Source organism: Alosa pseudoharengus, unplaced genomic scaffold (genome assembly GCF_046254945.1).
Source record: "Alosa pseudoharengus isolate Yale_2024_CS ecotype anadromous, Long Island Sound unplaced genomic scaffold, YU_APseudo_1.1 YU_APseudo_1.1_scf_3, whole genome shotgun sequence".
NCBI lineage: Eukaryota > Metazoa > Chordata > Actinopteri > Clupeiformes > Clupeidae > Alosa > Alosa pseudoharengus.
Window position 1 is genome coordinate 40,879,355 of NW_027468718.1, and position 7,494 is coordinate 40,886,848.

General features: G+C 38.8%; 1 long non-coding RNA gene across 1 annotated transcript; it reads right to left on the reverse strand.

Annotated features, from left to right (window-relative positions):
* Nucleotides 1-4,171: 4,171 nt before the first annotated feature.
* Nucleotides 4,172-6,944, reverse strand: LOC143100785 (uncharacterized). The gene is made up of 3 exons (XR_012981939.1): nt 6,880-6,944; nt 4,522-4,556; nt 4,172-4,242 (listed from the first exon to the last, which is right to left on the reverse strand). It is a non-coding gene; the product is annotated as an uncharacterized LOC143100785 (long non-coding RNA).
* Nucleotides 6,945-7,494: the final 550 nt, after the last annotated feature.

Here is a 7,494-nt window from a genome sequence, read left to right on the forward strand (position 1 = left end):
ACAACACTAAATATGAAGATGCCCTGCTTTCAGAGGATAACTTCCGTCCCTTGGTTGTGTAGGCTATATATGATATAAAATATCTATAGCCTACATTGTATAGCTTACATTCAAATATTACCTTTCTGTTACGGAGCTGGGAATTACGGAGCCCGTGAGGTGACATGAAAAAATAAATAAATAAATAAATAAATAAAAAAAAAAAATACTGAGAAAAGGTATGTACTTGGGACAAACATTGACTAGGTTTGCGAGATCTTGAGTTTGTTTTGCGAGATCTCGAGTTTCTTTTGCGAGATATTGAGTTTCTTTTGCGAGATCTCGAGTTTCTTTTGCGAGATATTGACTTTCTTTTGCGAGATCTCGAGTTTCTTTTGCAAGATCTCGAGTTTCTTTTGCGAGATATTGACTTTCTTTTGCGAGATCTCGCAAATCCATCAATGCAGAACCACAAACGTTCTGGGGTGCGTTTCCCGTACAACTACGGAGGTTAGCTTTTTACTAACGTGGTACGATGCATTGTTCAACTAACCAACATGCAAGTTACGACTGTTCCCCAAAGCCGTCGTACTTACATAGTACTTTGTTAGTTTGAACCATGTTGGTTTCAACCAACATAGTTCAGACTACAATGGTTGCAGATGTGTTCGGAGAATGTCGGGCTCTGTCGGTTAGAGCCGAACGCATGAAGTCACGTAAAAGTAATGAAATTTGACATGACGTTTCCTGGGCCCAGCAGTTATAATATCAATAATAACTAGAAATGCAATTCCAAGGAATTACCAGTGCATGAAAATGCTAAAGTTGTGATGTAAAATATCATGTATAGTTAAAACAGATAATAAAGAGATGGTTACTACGGTGATGCTAGGATAGACATGGTGGTTGCATAGCTTAATAAAAGTTGATAGTTTAAAAGTAGACTGTTTAAAAATTGAATGTAGATAGTTTAAAAGTTGTTGATAGACAGTAGATAGTTTAAAAGTTGTTGATAGACAGCTAGTTTAATAGATAGTTTAATGATAGTTTAAAAGTAGACCGTTTAAAAGTTGAAGGTAAATCGTTTAAAAGTTGTTGACAGACTGGAAGTTGAATGAATATTGATATTCAAATAGTTTAATGGCTGTGCATAGGTAGATATTTGACGATAACTGAAAGTTGGAATGGCTCTAATGTTCGCTAGCAGTTATGCTAAGATTTTTAACTATGCTAACCATGCTACTTAGCTAATGTTTTATAGCAGTGCTAGCAATGTTAACCTGCTAACCATGCTACTTAGCTAACGTTTTCTAGCAGTTTAATGAATGTTGATATTCAAATAGTTTAATGGCTGTGCATAGGTAGATATTTGACGATAACTAAAAGTTTGAACGGCTCTAATGTTTGCTAGCAGTTATGCTAAGATTTTTAATTCTTTTAACCATGCTACTTAGCTAATGTTTTATAGCAGTGCTAGCATGCTAACCATGTTACTTAGCTAACTTAACTAACATTTTCTAGCAGTTTTACTAAACATGCTAACTATGCTAACAATGTTAGCATGCTAACTATGTTAACCATGTTACTTAGCTAACTTAGCTAATAATTTGAGCAGTTATGCTAACTATGCTAACTAGCATGTTAACTACACTAACCATATTACTTAGCTAACTTAGCTAATCATTTTTAGCAGTTTTGCTAAAAATGCTAACTAGCATGCTAACATGCTAGCATGCTAACTATGCTAACCATGTGACTTAGCTAACTTAGCTAATCATTTTTAGTAATTTTGCTAAAAATGCTAACTAGCATGCTAACATGCTAGCATGCTAACTTGCTAGCATGCTAACTATGTTAACCATGTGACTTAGCTAATCATTTTTAGCAGTTTTGCTAAAAATGCTAACTAGCATGCTAACATGCTAGCATGCTAACTATGCTAACCATATGACTTAGCTAACTTAGCTAATAATTTTTAGTAATTTTGCTAAAAATGCTAACTAGCATGCTAACATGCTAGCATGCTAACTATGCTAACCATGCTAACTAGCTACAGTGGGTAGGAGTCATAGTTGATGACAAGTAACAGTTACAATGGCTAAACAGTTAAAAAGTTCAGTAGTTTAAAGGGTTAAATTGTTTAACAGTGAAATATTGTAGTGAGGACTTTTATTTTGAAACAGTTTTTGGCAGAGGAAGCAGTTTAACAGGATGTGTAGTCTTAATAGGGCCAGTTTGTATGCTTAAAGCCTGAGACTGGCAGTTGAGATCCAGGTGGCCTGAACACCTGCCATAGGATTCTAATTGCTTAATGGCCGTATTATGATGTCATAATCGGCAATGTTAAGTCTATGGGGAATTTTAAAAAGTTTTTCTTTAATAGTTTAAAAAGTATAAAAGTTACAAAGATGAAAAATACATAGCAGCTTTGTCCGTTTGAATACCTACGTTACAAAGTTTGAATGAAGTTTCTAAGTTAAACTGTTCAAGAGAAATTGCGTCTAGAAAAAGTGGTAAGCGGAATAATAATAATAAGAAGAAGAAGTTGCCTAGGAAGAACAGTACAGTGCATTTTCATGCACTGTAATAATAATAATAATGATAATACTTATTACAACAATAGGCAGTAATTTCAATAGGACCTAGGCTATGTATGCTTTTAAAATATATATATATATATATATTAGGCTATTAATAATAATAGGCATAATAATGATAATTTTAATAATAACGTCACAGTCTATTGAACGTAGCCTACTAATTAGCCTAATCAGTGAAGCATAAATCGCCAACCGAGCAAATGTGAACAAATAAGTTACACATTTAATGAAACACACCGAATAGCCTATAGGCTAAATACTGGCCAATATTTTCATTTGTTGTAGCGTGACAAGGTGGCGTGAAAGGATAGACCTCTGCATTTCGGATCTTGTAGTCGTGGGTTCGAGATAATGATCAATTAATAATGGTGTTGGAATCTTGGATAGGCTCAATCACTAAATATTCCTATGATCGTTTAGAACCTGTAGTCCTAGTTTTAACTACTGACTGGAGATCATATGCTTACTAGCCTAGGCTTAGGATAAATGTATATTATGTTCTATGAAAATTGCCATGGTTAGATTAGATTCAACTTTATTGTCATTGTGCAGAGCACAAGTACAAATACAACCAAATACAGTTTGCATCTAACCAGAAGTGCCAAAAAGGCAGAAAAGTGCAATGTGATATATAAAGTATAGACAGGTGGTGCATAGACAGGACAATAAATATAGTGCAGTGTAGACAGTAGTATACAGTTGGTTTGCAGAAGGTGGTTTAGAGTAATATAAATGAAACATAAATATGTGCAGTATCTTATCAGTTACCTTACAGTAAGAGCAGAATAAATATGGATATGTAATATGAACAATGTTGAACATGTTGTTATGTAAGTGCTTTGGGTTTCACTCTGTTCTAAAAGCGCTATATAAATGAATACTTTACTTTATGATTGCCCTTCATTTCACTGGAAGTTTTTCATGCCTTTATGCAGCATTTTTCCAATGTTGCCCTTGTTATGTGTTTTCACTGTGACACTGAAAATTGAATACTGTTACCACACACAAGTATTTCATGATATTTTAAATGCACAGATACAGTTTTTTTACCATTACTTTTCATCCATTGTAGTTATGAAGTTGTGTGTTGAATCACAACCACAAAATGACAGTTCACATAGCACAAATGTTTCAATGCTCAAATGGTTGAAGGATCTGCGCCAGCTGTACCAATACACACACACACACACACACACACACACACACACACACACACACACACACACACACACACACACACACAGTGTTACTGTAGGTGCTGCTGAGATAGTAGCAAAGTCTATACTGTTCAAATGCATGTCTATATTCCCTGAGTGCACTGACATTTCAAGACCTACTTTATTCCATCAACCCCCTATGATAATACAAGCATGTCAACTGCTCCATCTAGGAGCCCAACAGCGAGGCAGAGGTGCGGTACAACAACGCCCATAGCCGGACCCGTGTTGTTGTGGAGAGGGCCCTGGGCATGTGGAAAGGTGTGTGAGCAAATCCGCTGGTGGCCTGAAGCTCCATCCTGCAAAGGCGTGCAGTGTAGTTTTGGTGGCGGCGCTTCTGCAACATGGCCCTTCAGGATCACATCCCACTGCCGACTGATGAGGAGCTGTTAGTGGAGGAGGTGGAAGAGGTCATTCCAGTGGCTGCTGCACACCTTCCTGCTGGCCTGGAAGCACACTGGGAATTAGTTGCACATATGTTTGGCCCCTAAACACCCAAACCCCACAATTCCCTGCCACATTACCTGTTTTTTCCCCTTTTGTTTATGTGTTTTACATTTCTTTTAGTTTGGTGGGGGTGAGGGGGTAAATGTACTTAACTTTCCCACCATCACTTTCTCCCCATGATCCCTCCCACACACACACACACACACACATGTTCCCTATGAGCCATGACATCAAAATACATACACAGATTGAAAGGTCACAAAGCAAAGGCAACTTACCATTTTTCCGCCTCCCATGACAGGCCTACCCATACCTGGGCCATGAAGGACAAGTTAAATCAGTGAAAATCATGTCACATTTTGACACTGACCACAGCACTTGCATGCTCACTTAAAGGACAATTCCGGCGCAAAATGAACCTGGGGGTTAATAACACATTTGTACGAGTTCGACCGTTCGCTGGGATTTATTTTCATGCTAGTCGAATGTGACCAGTTTTATTGCAAACCGCTAATTAGCTTTTAACGCTAGCCTTCGGGGCACACGTACAGTAGAAAGAAATCGCTATTTCTATACCACTAAAAAGGCTCAAAATAGCACCACACTTAAACAGTAGCATAATGAGGGTCTCTACATGTAAACCGAAGCATTGAGAACTTTGTAAGTGTACAGGCAGTTTATTAAAAAGAAACACATTACCGTTCACGTCTGGTTGTTCACATATACAGGCAGGCGATGTGAACTAAAATCATGTAATTTGCTCAATATAGGCCTATCAGAAATAAGCTCCGATGTAACATAACTTGTATAGTGTACTTACTTAGTGGATGTCCATCTGGTCTCTCTGGTATGGATCGCCGCCTCCAATTTCTTTTCGGGACATGGAAAAAAGTTTCAACTACAGCCCTGTTTATCAATGAGGGGGAATCTTCAGACTCTACAAAACACTGCGTCTCTTGGGGGTCAAGACGCAACAGGTCCCACTCCATGCAACACAGGCACTCCTCTTCGGTGGCTATAGCTTCACAATGTCCGCAGGTAGCCTACAGTTTCTAGAAGTGCGAGGCTGTGTGCAGCATTGACTACAGGTAGCTCTCTCTCTCTCATAGCCCTTTCACGGAGCTCCGCAGCTCTTCGTTGGTAGGCTATATTCCGACGTCCAATAAGGGTTCATCCTCGATGTCTTCAAATTCGTTCAAATAGCCTGCCATCTCTTATGTCTCCTGTTGCGTTCAGTGCTTCTCTTTTGCACAGTCCTTTCTTTCAGCAACAACGTTTCACATGAGATTCACTTCACATCCCAGAGTTTCGTTTTCCCAAGGCGCCTGCCTGTATGTGAACCAGACGTGAACGGTAATGTGTTTCTTTTTAATAAACTGCCTGTACACTTACAAAGTTCTCAATGCTTCGGTTTACATGTAGAGACCCTCATTATGCTACTGTGTAAGTGTGGTGCTATTTTGAGCCTTGTTAGTGGTATAGAAATAGCGATTTCTTTCTACTGTACGTGTGCCCCGAAGGCTAGCGTTAAACACTAATTAGCGGTTTGCAATAAAACTGGTCACATTCGACTAGCATGAAAATAAATCCCAGCGAAAGGTCGAACTCGTACAAATGTGTTATTAACCCCCAGGTTCATTTTGCGCCGGAATTGTCCTTTAAGTCCCAGAGGTCTTAAAGTTCTCCAAGCGAGATGCTACTCAACTTCACAGCAGCATTCTCCAATGTCATTGTACCAACATAATTCAGCTATGTGTTCAAATATCAAGATCATATAATAACTGAGAGTAGCCTAACTTATACACCCGCTAAACATAGCTTGTGATCAGACAAGATACAACACAAACCCCACTCTACAGGCATAGGCTACTCACCTCACACCCATCGACTCAGTCTTGAACCCCTGACGTCTCTCATGTAAAGCACACACGCTACAGTCTCTGCCACAGCACAGTCACTTCACCACATCATAATGGGCTGTAGAGTCCATATACCGTTAGCTATGTGTATGATTAGCAGATGCTTCATCCAAACACACTTAACATACGACTACAATGTAACGTTATCCTTTTATAACAATTACAATGCTAGCCTCACATAACAATACCGTTGGCATTCAAAAGCTTTATCACCAGATAACTTCACAGGTGTTAGAAAGAATCTGTGCTGACACATTAGCATTAGGCTACATGTAAATTCACGAATAATAACAACAAAGATGATTGCGGTCACCATAACACTTCACCACAGGCCGCTCTGTTGTAGGCTAACTCCACAACACTTCACTTTCCACTGTACCACATAACGTTGTCCAGTAATGTGCAATTGTAGCTTCCAGCAATGCTATGGTATGGTATCCCACAGCAATGTTATGGGATCGTTTAATGGCTACCTCTCATCCATCTGTCCTCTGCGTGTTCCGTCATCAGGGTTACGTCGTCTACTATGGTTCTTACTACTTAGTACAGGTCGAGAGGTGTAGCTGTAACTACACAATTTTACGATAGTGGTTGCGAACGTTAGTTGCTACTATGGTTTTGGGAAACACTGACGCAGTGTCACGATGCATCGTACTATGTAAGTTCCACCACTATAGTTCACACTATCGTTTTGGGGAACAGTTGTGTCGTACTTACATAGTTGCAACCATGTTAGTTGCTACCGTAGTTAGCAACGATGCTTTTGGGAAACGCACTCCTGGAGAGCTTCAGTCACTGAAATTACGTTGCAGTGCCTTGTTTTGCCAGCATGCGGCGAACAAGAGCAAAACTAATAGTCCATGAGCCACAGGGGGTCGTCACTACCACTTGGGGGGGCAAATTCTCACTATATTTTTCTGAAAGCTACATATCTCTGGAGTATAAAATGGTATGATAGCAAGTTGGATCTTGTAGCTTTGTGGCTGTACAGGCCTTCAAAGTTGACCTCTGATTTGAAAAAAAAAAGGAAATTCCGCCTATTGGCTTTTTTGTTAAAACACTCATAAGAGCCCAGAAAATAATCCAAATCTTATTATTACTGATGCATATGTGGTGCTTGATGTTGGCATACATATTTTGACTCATTATGGGATTTTGCTATTCATTTTGGTTGATAAAATTCAAGATTTATGTGCAAAAAAAAACTAATTTGAGTTTTCAGAGCAACATGTTATGGCAATACATGCAGACCTAAATGATGACATACATAGGTCTGCAGTACAAATGTTTTTTAAATTGTAGCTGAAACGAGTACATAGGATCTTTAATCTA